This window comes from Perna viridis, chromosome 15, assembly GCF_037379345.1.
Source record: "Perna viridis isolate PV_CMFRI_1.1 ecotype Kerala chromosome 15, ASM3737934v1, whole genome shotgun sequence".
NCBI lineage: Eukaryota > Metazoa > Mollusca > Bivalvia > Mytilida > Mytilidae > Perna > Perna viridis.
In genome coordinates, this window is record NC_142459.1 from 10,353,352 (window position 1) to 10,372,054 (window position 18,703).

The following is an 18,703-nucleotide window of genomic DNA, read 5'->3' on the forward strand; positions in this document are numbered from 1 at the left end:
GAGCGTTTCAAACCGGACTAAATGGTCAAGAGTACTTCTGCCTTGCCTAAAACCACACTGAATATTAGTGAGTAAGTTGTGCTTCTCGTGGAACCACACAAGGCGATCATTGACCATTCGTTCCATTGTCTTGCAGACGCAGCTTGTCAATGCGGTCGGGCGATAATTTGAAGGATCCGTATGATCCTTTCCTGGTTTTGGGATAGGGACAACTGAAGCCGTTTTCCAGATGAACGGAACGTCACCAGAAGTCCATATCTCGTTCATCAACGCAAGAAGTGCATGCAGAGATGGATCAGGAAGATTTTTCAAAAGCTGATAGTGAACATTATCTAGCCCACTAGCTGTATCGTGGGCTTTAGCCAGTGACGATTTCAGTTCCTCTATAGAAATTTGAGAGTTGTAGGATTCAGCATTATTTGACTTGAAGTTTAATTTTGTCTTTTCTGCAGATGATTTAATTTTTTGAAAATCCGGTTTGTAGTTTGTTGAGGATGAATGTTTAGCGAAAGTTTCGGCTAGCTTATTGGCGATATCTTTTTCGGTGGTTAGAGTGGTATTACCAACTTTAAGGTGTTTCACTGAAGAATTCGAATTTTTTCCTTTTACTTTTCTAATAAAATGCCATACTTTATTGAGGGAAATGTGAGATTTAATACTAGAAACAAAATTTTTCCAAGAGGTTCGTCTGGCTTGTTTACATGTACGTCAAGCTTTTGCTCGAAATATTCGGAAGTTTGACAGATTTGCTGGTGTAGGATTTTTGTCAAACCGGCGATGGGCCTTATTGCGTTCTTCGATCGCTTTATCGCACTCATCAGTAAACCATGGTTTACTAGGCCTTTTTGGATTTGTCGAGGTTTTAGGTATTGCTTTATTAGCAACTGATGTCAGTCTTTCATTAAATAATAAAATAGGATCTTCAACATCCTTTATCGTTTCTAATCGTAATTCTTCAAGACAGTGGGCTTCAAAGGAAGCGCAATCTGCTTTCTCAAGTTTAAAACGAGGTTGACGTTCCTCCGTTTTGGAGGATAAATGCTCCAAAATAATTGGAATATGATCACTCCCGCACAAGTCATCATGAACTCGCCATGTAAACTCTGAAAGTACGAGAGGATCACAAATGCTTAAATCAATAGAAGAATACGATCCATTGCCTGAATGAAGGAACGTTGAAGATCCATCATTAAATATGCACAAATATTCTTGCTGAAGGAGCTCCTCAACTTTTTTACCTTTATCATTCGTATGATTACTTCCCCATAAAGGATTATGAGCATTAAAGTCACCCAAAATAATAAATGGTTTGGGCAACTGTTTAACCAAATCAACTAATTTATTTCTGCACAAAATTGAATTTGGGGGAATGTAAATGGAACAAACGGTTATGGGTTTATCAAGGGATAATCGAACGGCCACTGCTTGTAGATCGGTAGTTAAAAGAATTGAACTATGTATTACTCTGTCCCTAATAAAAATGGTAGATCCACCCGCAGCTCGTTCATTTGCCTCAGCAAATGTACTATACATTGTATATCCCTTTACGGAAATTTGATCCGTTTCTTTTAAATGAGTCTCCTGGAGACATAATGCAACTGGTAAAATAGACTGAACAAGAAGGGTTAATTCCTAAATATTAGCCTTTAAACCTCGACAAGTCCATTGAAGTAATTTGGCCATTTTTTGGGGTGACGAATGGGGGACTTGGATCTGCGACCACAACTCAATGACCTTCTAGTACGAGGGCCACCATTAAGGTCAATTCGAATTGACTGAGCACGCTGCTCATTGTATTTTTTCATGGCAACAGGATCTGTTTGGTCAATCTGATCAAGGTCGGGACCCAGGCAGTTTTCACCTGGACAAAGTCCATGATCTGTTGTTTCAACGTCAGACTCGGAATCCGAGTCCGACACCACAGGCAACACAATCTGTCGCCTAGACTTAGAAGTCCTCCACACGGAAATTCCCGAACTTTTTTCGGGTTGGACATTCTTCTGTTGAGAAGATTTGGAAGACGGAGATGATCATTGTTGTGATGATGGAGATGATTTGAAGATGATCCGGAACTTTGGGATGACTGAGTCTGGGAACATTGGTGAGATTTTTTAGCTCTAGCCTTTTTAATTTCCTCTTAACATGTTTTGGATGGTTTCATTATTTTGGTGAATACCTCAGTGGGCAGTTTGGCAAGACCATTGATATGCTCTTTCCAACTCATGATCGTCTGCACCTCAACAGTCGAGGACAGACAAGCACGCTTTGCAACACTAGCATATGATTTTTTGCCAGATGCAAGAAAATTGTTGGAACGAGACCACTTCTGGCGGGTTTCACTATATGAAATTTTGTTTTCAGTTTTTAGCTTTAAAATCTCTTTTTGTTTTTTATATAGAGGGCAATCTTAGATGATGACATGTAAGCTTCCTCACAGTTTCTGCATTTCAGATCTTTTTTGCAGTCGATTCCCTCGTGTCCTTCAGAGCATCGGAAACAAAACAGTTTTCCTCTACACTGGCCTTTTCCATGCCTAAACTTCTGGCATTTAAAACACCGAAGTGGGTTAGGAATATACAGACTGCCAGCTGTCCTGTATGGACCAATGTAGACATGAGATGGCACTGAAGTGGAACTAAATGTTAACAGGATTGTTCTCATTGGTGTGGTTGCATCTGCACGTCGAGAAGTAAGCTTTTTCACTGACTTAACGCATTGTGATTTCAGTTCCTCACATATATCTTCATCAGTCAAGGCGTCGAGGTCTCGACCTCGGTATTTAGGGACACCCTGTGACTGATTTAGGGACTTGTGTGCAGATGAAACCACATCAAGGTCACCAATCCTGGTTAATTTTAACAAATTTGATGATTGGCCAGGTCAATTAAAATTCCTGATCTTATTTTCTTTGTATCTTTAACATCACCAGCTACACCCTTGATAGTTTTCTGTATTAAAAAAGGAGAAAGGTCATTAACATTTTTGTCTTAATCTTTTGCAGAAATTACAATAAATCTTGGCCTGTTATTATCACTTTCGTCAGAAGAATTGCAGACATCACTTTTTCGTTTTTTGTAATAAGAAATATTGGACTCCCCGTTGTTTTTTGTCGCCATGTTAAGTTTTTATAAGTTTCATCGTTTCTGTTCCCCACCCGCCACCGAGTGCCAACACAGGCGATGCTAGGACTCTACGGATTTCCAGCAGATAGCATCAGGGATTCCAGAGACGACATACTCGAAGAGAGCGTATCTATCTATCTATCGCATAGACAGCGTACTACTCCATTGACCCATGAGCCACCGCCTTCTTCATTTGCCATTTGTAAGCTTTTGAAAATCTTAGAAACATTGGATTAAACAAAATGCCATCAGTAAAGCAGGTAGACAAATGAAGGGCATGGTGTGACCAGCCGATTGATCGAACCGGGTCCATCCGATCTCCCGTTTAGATAACCTAAGAGCCGAGTGGCATATTCAGCCGTATCCTGGATCATCCAGCAATCGATGACACGGGGGGTACGTCACGACTGGAGTCTAGATACGACCTTCATCCACTAGGACCTCGTCGCCCACCGATAACTCACGGTTGCAACTCACGGCAAACAAGTAGGTGAACCCACTTTTTATTTTAAACACCGGGCCCACGGTCGATGTTCGGATCGCTTTAGTCTGGCCTCTTACCTTTGACCTTTCCAGCATGGGTATCCCTACCAGGAGAACAAACTCCAGCTGGCATAGCTCTTAGGATCACTGAGGCACGCAAGCCCCCCTACCATGACAAGGATAGCGATCCACAGGGGGGATCGGTATTTATGAAATACTCCTCGCAACAATTAAAACACACAATCTATACGATTGCCGATGGCCCACCGTATATAGAGGCTTTTATTGTAAAAATTAAAATACATGTCACCAACATAAATCATAACTGAAAATGTAAATCTTATTAGTACAATATGAAAAAGGTTGAACAAAAGCACGTGATATACTGTTAAAAAATTCATGATGAGGAGATCAGGAGACAACTAATCTTATCAACAACGATTTCGTCGGTCAGGAAAGACCAATCTGTGTCAGCACCCAATGCAATAACATTCTCAAGAGAATTATTTTGAAAGTAATTATGAATGGAGATAAATAAATATGACAACATTTAAGTAATAGTCAATCGAAAAAGAGAAAAGCCTCATTTTTTACATGTAAAATGAAATATGAAACATCTGAACAAGTGTAAAGGTGACTAGAATTTGTCAAACTGTACTTGTTACGTGACTTATACACTATTGAGTCTACTCCATTACTTAATATTTTCCACTATTTGCATGTCCCACCAAACTGAAAGTTGATCTTGGAGAATAACAATCACCAACAATATATGTTCCACATATATAAAGACGCACTACAAATTTTAACGACCCGTGCAGGTCCGGGTGTCAAAAGAATAGGCCTGCAGCAGTGCTAAGCTTATCGTAAAAGGCGACTAAATAGTGATCAGAACAAAGCAAATGGGTTGGGTTCCCCAAGAGGTCGAATGGGGTACCCCTGGCGTGTTACATGCTTCCGTTATCAGGCTATAATTCGGATAATCTGACCACAAACCATAGTGGTGCACCGTGTTTGGAAATATGCCACGTTTCTCGCACGTTAAAGTTAAAAAACTCTGCTGTGGTGTTCGATAGGAGCAAGAACCTTTGCACTCCGCCACAGGAGGCTAAATTGCCCGACCCTACCCATCCCTCCCTTTCATCCTGTGGCAATCAAAATTTGTCGACCTATTATCCTGATGTCCCATCCCATTTTTTTATTTCATGTTCATTTTATCATCCATTTTATGTTCATCGTCTGAATATAGCTGAAATATTGCTGCTCGGACGTTAAACCCCAACAATCATTCAATCAATCATTTTATCATCCACTTCATGTTCATCGCCTTAATATAGCTGAAATATTGCTGCTCGGGCGTTAAACCCGAACGAACAAACAAACAAAATATAAACACAATAGAAGAAATTAGAAGGAGCCAAATAGGAAATCCAGAATGGTTTAATTAAAGGAAAGGACCTGCACGGGGCACAATAGAATAAAGGTACAGTGAAACCTGTCTGAACTTTTTAAATTAGACAATAAAGTGGATATTTTGTATTTTCGGTTTACCAAGGTGGAACATAAATAAAACTTGATATAAAGGTATACTAAGTCAGGTGAAGAAAGGTTAATACAGGTTTTGTTTCCTTACTAGCAATTTCATGCTCATTTTATTACCCGTTTCATGTTCATCGCCTGACCCGTGCAGGTCCGGGTGTCAAAAGAATAGGCCTGCAGCAGCGCTAAGCTCATCATCATTTTATATTCATTTTATCATCAACTTTATGTTCATCGCCTGAATATAGCTGAAATATTGCTGTTCGGACATTAAACCCTAACAATCAATCAATCAATCCTTACTAGTAACGGTTTAGGTCATTCTAAAAACTAAAAACTGCATGTAATGATGTTTTTTTCAAAACCTGACCGCAAACCATAGTGGTGCACCGTGTTGGGAAAGATGCCACGTTCCTCGCACGTTAAAGAACCCTGCTGTGGTATTCGATAGGAGTAGGAACCTTTGCGCTCCGCCACAGGAGGATAAATTGCCCGACCTTACCCATCCCCCCCTTTTTCCAGTGGCAATCAAAATTTGTCGACCCTATTATCCTTGTGACCCATCCTTTTTTTTTTCATTTCATGTTCATTTTATCATCCATTTTATGTTCATCGTCTGAATATAGCTGAAATAAACAAACCAACAATATTGTTAAACGTAAACAAGATATACATGTCGTTCGTTTGTAAATTTTTTTACATTTTGCTTAAGAATTTGATAACCGTATGCAAATTTCAATCAAACTTAAAAAAAAATGATGTATACAAGATGTTCTACAAAAATAGACACTTTTTGTTTCTATAGATCATATAAGATTGCTGCCGGAGACTTTTTTAGTTTCTGATTGATTATTGGGGATTAACGCCCGAGGAGCAATATTTCAGCTATATTCAGGCGATGAACATGAAATGGATGATACAATGAACATGTTTTGAAACATTAGTCACCTGAATAACCTCTACCAATAGTCTAACCTCTGTGTAGCTCAGATGGCTCAGGGGTGGTTGTGGTCACCCAAAAGTTACAATTGAAAACCTTTGAGGAATAACATTTTGGCCTAAATCTCTGCATTAACATGGTTCATGTGGTTCAGTGGATGGCAGGTATGATGTATGTATAGGGAAATCTCTAAATCTTTTGTTGAAATGATCAAATGATATGACCACATGATTTAAAATTCTCCGGATTAGCGATTCACACTCTTTAGAGCTTTTAGTCTATATCAAAACTAGTGTTGAGTATTTGTGTCTCCACAACAAGAATAATTGGCCCAGCTATGACTTAAGTTTTAGGCATAAAAATACCACATAACCGTTTTAATTTCATCCCTCATTCAACCCATCTATCAAACTTAAACGCAACTGGATATATGTCCAAGTCTTTTTATATGACAGATCAAAGAAGACACGGATAAAAATGTCGTCTTTCGAAGGACTCGTAGCTCTCCTGCATTTGACTTGGCGGAGCGTATTCAAGGAAAACGACTCCGAGGACAGAAAAGAACATTACCTGCGAAATACAAAGTGAAGCCAACAGAGGATGGTAATGCATGCGCATTTATTAGATTCCTTTACGATATTAACCCCTTTTCGAATTAATAAAAAACATTAAAGCGATGTTTTCCTCCTTCTATAGCAATCTTCAGGATGTTAACTTTAATCTCTTATATGGTTTAGCTAAGACTAGTTTGTTTTGATAAAAAAAAAAACAAAAACAAAAAACGGTAGCTTTCATGCACTTAGCATCCCAAAGAGCTGTCTCAACCAGGCACTTGAGAAAAAGTAATCAAGGGAATCAAGATTCTAGTGGAAATCAAAAGAATATTACCCAGGGACAAAGACCAGGCATGGAAAACGGACAAACACAACAAAGAACAACCAAAATAATACATGCAAAGTAACTAAAGACAATGAGCATCTCGGACTCCTCTAAAAACTAGAAGCATGGACCAGGACAGGTGCACCAGTAGGGTAAGCTTTCCTAGCATCCACGGAGTTGCTCATTAAAAGTCCGGGGTAGACGAAAGAGGAAAGGAAAACTATGACACGTTGAACAAATCAGTTTTCATGTGCAGATGGATACACCGTAACGATCCAAGACTTCATGATTACGACCATAAAAAATTCTGTATTGATGACTTCAGTCTCGTAGCAACAAAGTCCTTCTACACAAATTAAATATATTTGAACCTTGATAAACTTATCAATGCGTAAAATCTAAAAATGGGCTCGGCTTTAGATAGCATTTACTGAATTTCGTTAGTAAATAATGTTTTTCAGTCATGGGAGAACTGAAGAACCTTGGTTTAGATACATCATCTGATTTCAACGACTTATTGAGATACGGCGCTTACCGTTGTTTTTGGTGCAGAATATTCCTTGTCGGTCAGTTTAGTGTAGGGAAGAGCTCACTAGCTAAAGTCCTTGTTGGTGAACCATTACCTGACATGACGGAATCGACAGACGGTATTTGGATTTACATGGGAAGGGCTGGAATTAGCATTAAAGATAAAAAATGGATTTATTTGCCACAAGGCAAGTGGTTAAGTATACTAGAGTAGGTGATAATAAATAGCTATATTGAAGGTACCTGCTAATCTCTTATTGACTTTCCGTGGGAGAATGATTTGTTTGTTTGTTGGGGTTTAACGTCCGAGCAGCAATATTTCAGCTATATTCAGACGATCAACATGAAATTGATGATAAAATGAACATGGAATGATGATGAAATGAAAAAGGGATGGGACACGAGGACAATAGGGTCGACCAATTTTGATTACCACTGGAAATTGGGAGAGATGATTAGTGTCGGGCAATTAGCCTCCTGTGGCGGAGCCTTATGGTTCGTACTCCGGGAGGAGAATACCACAGTAGGGTTCTTTAACGTGCGAGGAACGTGGCATCTTTCCCAACACGGTGCACCACTATGGTTTGCGGTCAGGTTTTCCGTATTATAGCCTGACAACCCAGCATGTAACACACCAGGGGTACCCCATTCCACCACCTGGGGCACACAACCCAGTTGCTCTGTTTGCAGAGCGCCCTAGCTCCCTGCTAAGGTTCTGAGCACTATTTAGTCGCCTTTTACGACAAGCTTAGCGCTGCTGCAGGCATATTCTTTTGACACCCGGACCTGCACGGGGCTATAATCACTGCTTTTCCGCTTAGCACGTGGTATTTAAGGGGCTTATGAGACTACTTGGTTGGGGTCAGAATAATTAGTCCGAGTGGAATGGCATGCCTAACAGCGACCTATTGCTTTCGTGAGCTAGCACAATAAAATTCCGGCTCAGCGTGTCGAATTAGCTTGGTCTGGTTGATTCGTTTGCGTCCTGAAACGCATCAAATGTCTACCACAGGACATTAAGCTATAGTGTATCAATTAATCCAATTGACGCAGGGCGGACAAAAACCCGTTTCGCCCGAAGGGGTTTTTTGGAGGCTAAATTGCCCGACTCTACCCACCTCTCCCTCTTTCCAGTGGCAATCAAAATTTCTCGACCTCATTGTCTTTGTGTCCGTCCCATTTTTCATTTCATCATCATTTCATGTTCATTTAATCATCCATGAAATATTGCTGCTCGGGCGTTCAATTCCAACCAACAAACAAACAAACACCAAAATCTATACTCGGCGTCGCTTAAATAACATATTGTTAAAATTTGAAATAAAAACGGTTTATAGTTTTGTGACATTTACCTGCCCCGTGCAGGTCCGGGTGTTAAAAGAATATGCCTGATGCAGCGCTGAGCTTGTCGTAAAAGGCGACTAAATAGTGCTCAGAACCTTAGCCGGGGGCTAGGGTGCTCTGCCCACAGAGCAACTGGGATGTGTGCCCCAGGTGGTGGAATGGAATACCCCTGGCATGCGACATGCTGGGGTTGTCAGGCTATAATACGGAAGACCTGACCGCCAACCATAGTGGTGCACCGTGTTGGGGAAAATGCCACGTTCCTCGCACGTTAAAGAACCCTACTGTGGTTTTCTCCCGGAGTAGGAACCATAGGGCTCCGCCACAGGAGGCTAAATTGCCCGACCCTACCCACCTCTCCCTATTTCCAGTGGCTATCAAAATTTGTCGACCCCATTGTCCTTGCGTCCCATCCCTTTTTCATTTCATCATCATATCATGTTCATTTTATCATCAATTCCATGTTCATCGTCTGAATATAGCTGAAATACTGCTGCTCGGACGTTAAACCCCAACAAACAAACAAACATATTGATATTTACCAATATTTAAAATGTGTTCAATAACTTGCTCATTCATATCACAAAACGGCTTCTCCGTCCAAGCAGTAATATTTCAGCTATATTCAGACGTTGAACATGAAATTGGTGAGAAAATGAACATGAAATGATGATGAAATGAAAAAGCGATGGGACACAAGGATATTAGGGTCGCCAAATTTTGATTGCCGCTGGAAATAGGGAGAGGTGTGTAGGATCGGGCAATTTAGCCTCCAGTGGCGGAGCCCTATGGTTCCTACTCGAGGAGAATACCACAGTAGGGTTCGTCAAAGTCCGAGGAACGTGACATCTTTCCCAACACGGTGCACCACTATGATTGGCGATCAGGCTTTTCGCATCATAGCCTGACAACCCCAGCAAGTAACACACCAGGTGTACCCCATTCCACCACCTGGGGCACACAACCCAGTTGCTCTGCGGGCAGAGCGTCCTAGCCCCCAGCTAAGGTTCTGAGCACTATTTAGTCGCCTTTTCCGACAACCTTCGCGCTGCTGCAGGCCTATTCTTTCTACACCGGACCTACATGGGGCGGCACTCAGTGTCAAAAATGGCCGAACTACAATGGTATATCTCGTAAGAAATGATATAATTCTTTTTGATTGTGTATATCAACCGAAAGTTCTGATGTGTGGTTTTTATAAATTGATAAACGCATAACAAGTAAAAATAAAAGCTTCTTCCTGGGTCTTCCATGGAAACAAATAATTTGTTTGTTGGGGTTTAACGTCCGAGCAGCAATATTTCAGCTATATTCAGACGATGAACATGAAACTGATGATAAAATGAACATGATATGATGATGAAATGTTTGTTTGTTTGTTTGTTGGGGTTTAACGTCCGAGCAGCAATATTTCAGCTATATTCAGACAATGAACATGAAAAGGATGATAAAATGAACATGAAATGAAAAAAAAAATGATGGGACACAAGGACAATAGGGTCGACAAATTCTGATTGCCACTGGAAAAAGGGGGGATGGGTAAGGTCGGGCAATTTAGCCTCCTGTGGCGGAGCGCAAAGGTTCCTACTCCTATCGAATACCACAGCAGGGTTCTTTAACGTGAGAGGAACGTTTGTTTGTTTGTTGGGGTTTAACGTCCGAGCAGCAATATTTCAGCTATATTCAGACAATGAACATGAAATGAAAAACAAAAAGAATGGGTCACAAGGATAATAGGGTCGACACATTTTGATTGCCACTGGAAAAAGGGGGGATGGGTAACGTCGGGCAATTTATCCTCCTGTGGCGGAGCGCAAAGGTTCCTACTCCTATCGAATACCACAGCAGGGTTCTTTAACGTGCGAGGAACGTGGCATCTTTCCCAACACGGTGCACCACTATGGTTTGCGGTCAGGTTTTCCGTATTATAGCCTGACAACCCCAGCATGTAACACGCCAGGGGTACCCCATTCCACCACTTGGGGCACACGTCCCAGTTGCTCTGTGGGCAGAGCGCCTAGCCCCCGGGTAGGATTCTGAGCACTATTTAGTCGCCTTATACGACAAGCTTAGCGCTGCTGCAGGCCTATTCTTTTATCACCCGGACCTGCACGGGGCTGAGAGGAACGTGGCATCTTTCCCAACACGGTGCACCACTATGGTTTGCGGTCAGGTTTTCCGTATTATAGCCTGACAACCCCAGCATGTAACACGCCAGGGGTACCCCATTCCACCACCTAGGGCACACATCCCAGTTGCTCTTTGGGCAGAGCGCCTAGCCCCCGGCTAGGTTACTTAGCACTATTTAGTCGCCTTATACGACAAGCTTAGCGCTGCTGCAGGCCTATTCTTTTAACACCCGGACCAGATCGGGGCGATGATGAAATGAAAAAGGGATGGGACACAAGGACAATGGGGTCGACAATTTTGAATGCCACTGGAAATAGGGAGAGGTGGGTAGGTCGAGAAATTTAGCCTTCTGTGGCGGAGCCCTATGGTTCGTACTCCGGGAGAATACCACAGTATGGTTCTTTAACGTGCAAGGAAAGTGGTATCTTTCCCAACACGGTGTAGCACTATGGTTTTCCGTATTATAGCCTGACAACCCCAGCATGTAACACGCCAGGGGTACCCCATTTCACCACCTGGGGCACACATCCCAGTTGCTCTGTTTGCAGAGCGCCCTAGCCCCCTGCTAAGGCTCTGAGCACTATTTTGTCGCCTTTTACGACAAGCTTAGCGCTGCTGCAGGCATATTCTTTGAACACCCGGACCTGCACGGGGCAAATGAACAAGTAAGCATGATTAAGTGTATGTTGTATCGGAATACAAAGTAATACATTGGATGTTTATTCATGTAACATATTCATGAAAGTCAAAAGAACTCGGAGGAGTTACAAGTTAATAACTGTCTTTATACATTCATGTCAAAACCCCATATAATCACTTTTATTTCCATCTCAGAAACAGTGAAATACCACTAGCAGTCTGAGTTTGTCATTCCGTTGTTGTTCTTTCGAGATACAAAATATATAGATTATGTGTTAAAGTGGCACTATGTAAGAGTTATTGTTCTTGAATTGGTTTGATTAAGTTAAATTTAATGACAGATGGATGTTTTGTTTTCTCAAAAATACAGATCTAAATAAAGAAAGGAATATCATCAAGTAAATATAAAGCGCATGTAGACAAAAAAAAAGTTACTATTAAGATCTTTCAGTTACTTCAACGTTTACATCTTTTTAGGAAGTTCCAAAATTGATACTGTAACCGGAATGTTGATGTCATTAAATTACAACGTCAACATTTGTGCAAGTACGTGTAATTCAGTCAATTTAGCACTCCAAGAGCAATCAATCTCAGATGAAACACATCAATGTAGCAACACCCTAAAAAATGTGCATACCCATGAAGCACGGACACCAATAGATGAGAAACAAGTTCCTGGTTCAGAAACAACATCAAAGGTAAAAGAGAAACATTTTTTTTCGAAAAAGAGAGTTGATTCAGATGTAGACATAAATTTGTCTCCTGAAATGGCAAATGTTTTGTTTGATCCAAAAGTCGCGTCTGCAATGAAAGAAACTGAGAATTACAGAAAGCTGTTGAGAGACATCATGTCAAGTGGTGACACACAGTGTAAAATCAACAAGCTGATAATCGAAGCCATCAAGGAGGGAAAATATCGACAGAAAATCGTCCCGTTCGATATTTGGGATTTTGGAGGACAGAAGGAATTTTATATGACACATCAATTATTTATTACAAGCAGAGGAGTATTTGTCCTGATGTTTAATGGTAGTAAAGATCTTCGAGTTAACATCGCATCAATGCAGGAACCATTCTATGCGAATACATCAGAGGCAGGTATGTTTAATTTCAACCTAGAGAGAAAGAACACATGATTTTTAATGTCATTTCTTTCAAAAATGTTCTCCGACACTACTTGACAAATTGGAACCAAATTTGGTATAAATGTTTCTTCGGGTATCCTGCATAGAACTGATGTGGGGATTTTTGATCGGTAAAAAAATATGGCTGCCATTTTTAAAAAATAGAACATGGGGGTCAGACAGTTGTTATTCGCATAAATCTCCAAAACCGTTAGGTTTAGTCAAACTCTTTTCATTGCTGTAATGATCCTTATTATAAGGCCTTCAAAAGTCTTTAGGGATCAAATATGTCAGACGACTCCTTGTAAGAGTTGTTGCTCTTAAAAGATGAAAAGTGACTGGTTTTTTTTTAACAGTTATCAGCCAACATCTTGAAAACTATAATAGATAGAAAGAAACTTTCAATTGCTCAAATGATCCTTATGATGAGTCCTGCCAATGCCTTGAGACAAAATTATTGGACAACTCCTTGTTAAATTTAATTGCTTAAATCATCAATATAATAAGTCCTACCAAAGTCTTCTTGGGTCAAAATTACTGGATAATAACTTCTTGTTAAATTTAAAGCCCTTGATAGACAAATTTTAACCAGGTGAGCGATTCGGGCTCTTGTGAATCTCTTGTTTTTTATTTGGTCAACATTGTTCTCGATCTTTGATTTTAAATATTGGAATGCAACTTATAGAGGTTAACATACACACATTCGTATGGTTTTGCTGATTGATTGATTGATTGATTGTTGGTTTTGCTGAGTATTTGATCCAAGAGCGTATATAAAATCACCGTATTCTGTGTTTTTGTAGGCCAATACACAAATAAAATGGATTCCCAAACTTAACGGCGATACTTCTTTTCTTTTATCTAGTATATTTGATACACTGGGTGAATTCCATTCTTACGTACTCTCCAAAACTAGTCAGTGGGTTCCCAAAGATCTTGCTAGTGGCAACACATAAAGATAAAGTACCATTGGTAAGACTTTTCACTACATTGCATGGAGACGCTTTTAGAAATACAATTACGTATCATTTTGTGCATGAATCAGGCAGTGGGTGGCCTATCATTTTTCTAAGTCTGGTCTTTTTTCATTCTGAAGCATCCATGACATAGATTATTTTGACTTTAAGGGGAAAAGTCCACAATAATTTTCCCTCCATTTTCCTAAGTGCATTATCATTAATATAAGTTTAACATAATTTGAAATTAATTCAGAAAATGTTTGCATGCACTAATTATACTGACTGTAGTCCCGTGCAGGTCCGGCTGTCAAAACATAGGCCAGCAGTAGCGCTAAGCTTGTTTTAAAAGGCGACTAAATAGTGCCGTGAGGTAGGACGCTCTGCCACAGAGCAACTAGGTTGTGTGCCCCAGGTGATGGAATGGGGTACCCTTGGCGTTTTACATGCTGGGGTTGTCAGGCTATAATACGGAAAACCTGACCGCAAATCAAAGTGTTGCTTCCTGTTGGAAAATATGCCACGTTCCTCGCGCGTTAAAGAACCCTGCTGTGGTATTCGATAGGAGTAGGAATATTTGCGCTCCGCCACAGGAGGCTAAATTGCCCAACCCTACCCATTCCTCCTCTTTCTAGTGGCAGGCAACTTTTGTCGACCCTATTATCCTTGTGTCCCATACCATTTCATCATCATCATTTCCTGTTCATTTTATCATTCATTTCATGTTTATCGCCTGAATAAAGCTGAAATATTGCTGCTCAGGCGTTAAACCCGAACAATCACTTAACTAAATTTGACTTATCAACATCCAAAAATGGTACTACCGTGGTTAATGAGGTAATGATAATGCAATAAAACATCTTGTTTTTGTTTGTTTTTATACTTCGTGTGTCATATCTTAAATACCCATCGTAGCTAACAAAAGACCTACTTTTAGCATATAGAAATGCGGAATATATATGATTGGTATTTTGTATTTATGAACTATTTGAAAACCCTATCAACATTAGCCGTAGACTGTAGAAAATTGAACCTAGCTTGACTATTTTGTTTGTTTGCTTGTTTGTTTGTTGGGTTTTAACGTCCGAGCAGCAATATTTCAGCTATATTCAGACAATGAACATGAAATGGATGATAAAATGAACATGAAATGATAAAAAAAGAATGGGTCACAAGGACAACAGGGTCGACAAATTTTGATTGCCACTAGAAAAAGGGGGATGGGTAAGGTCGGGCAATTTAGCCTCCTGTGGCGGAGCGCAAAGGTTTCTACTCCTATCGAATACCACAGCAGGGTTCTTGAACGTGCGAGGAACGTGGCATCTTTCCCAACACGGTGCACCACTATGGTTTGCGGTCAGGTTTTCCGTATTATAGCCTGACAATCCCAGCATGTAACATGCCAGGGGTACCCCATTCCACCACCTGCGGCACACATCCCAGTTGCTCTGTGGGCAGAGCGCCTAACCCCCGGCTAGGTTTCTGAGCACTATTTAGTCGCCTTTTACGACAAGCTTAGCGCTGCTGCAGGCCTATTCTTTTAAACACCCGGACCTGCACGGGGATTGACTATTTTGACCTATATTGTAGAGCAAACGGGAAGCCCGTAGAAGAAAATTAATTGCTTCGCTAAGGCAATTGTTCAAACACCACCAAGGCATCGCACATTTGGAGTTCAAGAACCTTTTATTCATAAATGCAACCGACCAAGAGGATCCAGAAGTAGAAATACTTAGAAATGAGCTAATTGATAAAGCATTTGAACATCCTAGGTGGGGGGAAGAAATGCCTACAGCATGGGTTCCGCTTGAACTCCAGCTTGCGGAGAAGGTAGAAAAAGGTGTAAATATCATCTCAAAAGATGAATTATCGACAATGAATAAGAAGAATGAGTTAATGGTACTGACGAATAAACAGCTTGAAACGTTTTTGAAACTTCAACACTCTCTTGGTAAGTTACTATACTTTGATGAGGTTAACTTACGAAAGTACATTATTATCAATCCAGTTTTTCTGGTTGATGTCCTGAGATCTTTAGTAACAGAAAAACAGTTTTGGCCTAAGGGAATGGCATATGAGAATATTCATGATTCGCTACATCAAACAGGAACTATTAAAACTGACGATATTTTGCTGTTATGGAATCGGGAGAATTTCACAACATTCCTTTCGCATAAAGATTATCTACTTGATATTCTTGTCCATCTTGATGTGTTAGTAATCCCGCAGAACGAAGTCGCTGGCGATAGTGGAGATAACCCTGAACAAAATACCCTTGATTCGAACGGAACAAGTAGTCCAGGAGTTCCTTTCTATTTCATTCCCTGTATGGTACAAAAGCCAGATGATACGAACTACTTGAAGAAGAAATGTTTACCTCACACAAGTATTATAATGTCCTTCCGGTTTGTAGGCGAGATAATTCCACCTGCTCTCGCTTATAGATATATGGCTTCGTTAATTAACATGTGGAATATCAGAACTTACGAAGGGCGAAAAATGATGTTCAGTAACCTCCTTGTTGTGCAGGTTGATGATAAACATGATATTGCAGTTCAAGTAAAAGGCAAACGTATCATAGTGAGTCTCATCCATGTGTCTAATGTAGTCAACATAATCCCTTCCCTTGCTTCTTCAGTACAAGAGTGCCTTACTGCAGCTGTTCATAGAATTTCGGAATTTTACACAGTGCTTTAAGATAGTGACGGTAACGGAAACAATTCTATGCCATTCGAGATAGATTTTGGTGTTATATGTAAAAGTTTCTTTCGGAAGACAATCTGCTTTTTTCCTCATATAGACATTCCTTCAATAGGAGATCTGACATGGAGCTGCAAACATGGAACTTCCCATGATGTTAGGCATCTCTCACTATGGTTTGCGGATAAGGTACTTTCTTTCTGCATGAATATTTAGCAAAAAGTTGAACTTTACATTCAAGTAAACACCAACAATTTATATCTTTTTGATGGTTTTGATATTATGACACAATATTTATTTAGGATAACTGTATCGAGGAAATTGTTTTCAGGTTTTAGCCAACTTTCTGTTTGAGTGGTAACTTGTATCAAATGAAGCTTATGTGTCAACCTTCTTAAATTTATTGCTCAGTCGTGAACCTAACCAAACATATAACAACTACTGGTCAAATTCACAAACATTTCATAAAAGAGTGGTTACACAAACGCTAAGGGAAATTACACTGTTCAGATCAGCAAAACGTTTTATTTTGAGACTTTCTGATATTAAACTCGAAGAATCTTAGTGAACACAAATTTTGTTGGTGAATCTATTGTATGTGCATGAAAATCATTCCCATGAAACGTGTGGTTACAATTTGTTGAAATTTATCTATTTTGCTTCTTTTATCAAAGTAAAACACTGCATAAATGTAGAGGAAATTTAAACGAGCCAAAGAAATTTTTCAAATATACTATGCTTAATATTATTTGATTAACAATCAGCTGACAATTGTTTACACTTCATTATATGACGGTAGAAGCATCTAAAGCAAAAATTAACACTAAACCATAATAACTGTGTGTTTATTGGCTCTACAATGTATCTGGCGGTAATACTAGGATACAAAGTCCTTGGTTGCTGTAAAAACGTCGTAACTGATTTTTATCAAGACACGTTAAATAAGTCCACATCTGCATAAAACGTTTTTTTAACACTTTTTAATATTTTTTCATATTTTAGGTCTTTTTAAAGAAATGCCAGGGAAATTGCAAAGGTATTGTAATTTTCGAATTGTTTAAGATGGTTTGGTTTGGTTTGTTGGGGTTTAACGTCCGAGCAGCAATATTGCAGCTATATTCAGACGATGAACATGAAATGATGATGAAATGAAAGACGGATGGGACACAAGGACAATTGGGTCGACAAATTGTGATTGCCACTGGTAATAGGGAGAGGTGAATAGGGAGAGGTGGGTAGGGTAGGGCAATTTAGCCTCCTGTGGCGGAGCCCTATGGTTCCTACTCCGACAGAATACCACAGTAGGGTTGTTTAACGTGCGAGGAACGTGGCATCTTTCCCAACACGGTGCACCACTAAGGTTTGCGGTCAGGTTTTCCGTATTATAGCCTGACAACCCCAGCATGTAACACGCCAGGGGTATCCCATTCAACCACCTGGGGCACACATCCCGGTTGCTCTGTGCGCAGAATGCCCTAGCCCCCGGCTAGAGTTCTGAGCACTATTTAGTCGCCTTTTACGACAAGCTTAGCGCTGCTGCGGGCCTATTCTTCTAACACCCGAACCTGCACGGGGCCGAATTGTTTAAGAAAATGTGTGTATGTGTAAGTGGTTTTTTTTTCATCATTTTGCTTTTGTTCATGTTGGATACTACAACATGTCTTGAAGAAAAGGTTTGTTGATTGAAAAAAAGTTATACATATTACCTAATTTCATGTTCATCGCCTGAATATAGCTGAAATATTGCTGCTCGGGCGTGAAACCCGAACAATCAATCAATCTGTTTATTTATTTCATTGTTTACGGGAAATTAAAATGTTACGTAACTAACAGTTGTATATAGATCATGTATCAAGTAATATAAAGGCTAAAAAATCATCATGTTTCAGACCCACTACATATACATGATGTTGGTTTTTATTCGTCCCTAACACCCTAATACACACAAAGGTCATGCCATCAAAATGAATAAATTTATTATAAATTATCATCTTAGTCTTTGACCTTAGGTTTAGGTCGACTCGAATTGGAACAGTGTCCACTTAACAGGCATATTCGACGTCTTGCAGCAGAAATACCCCCTTACAAGTGCCGAGAGATTATTGTGCATCTCGGTGTCTGTCAATACTTGGGAGAATTTAGAATATCAGTTTAGCCACCAGAATCCCGATGATCTAAAATTCATGGCTCTGTATTTGTGGAAAGAGGCGAATCAATCTGCGTCATTCTCCGACCTATCAAATGCTTTGACAAACTGTGATATAAGTTCTCATCTATTGTGTCAGGTAAGTCTTTATATTCCAGTTATCCATTTGTTTA

At 40.0% G+C, this 18,703-nt stretch overlaps 1 pseudogene across 1 annotated transcript in view; it reads left to right on the forward strand.

Annotated features, from left to right (window-relative positions):
* Positions 1-18,703, forward strand: part of LOC148596886 (uncharacterized) — a 37,282-nt pseudogene that overhangs the window by 15,311 nt on the left and 3,268 nt on the right. Inside the window, exons 7-13 of the transcript XR_015919228.1 lie at positions 6,540-6,687; positions 7,425-7,683; positions 12,086-12,702; positions 13,594-13,700; positions 15,275-16,573; positions 17,387-17,420; positions 18,394-18,669. The product of XR_015919228.1 is annotated as an uncharacterized LOC148596886 (transcript). The remainder of the gene's footprint in view (positions 1-6,539; positions 6,688-7,424; positions 7,684-12,085; positions 12,703-13,593; positions 13,701-15,274; positions 16,574-17,386; positions 17,421-18,393; positions 18,670-18,703) is intronic.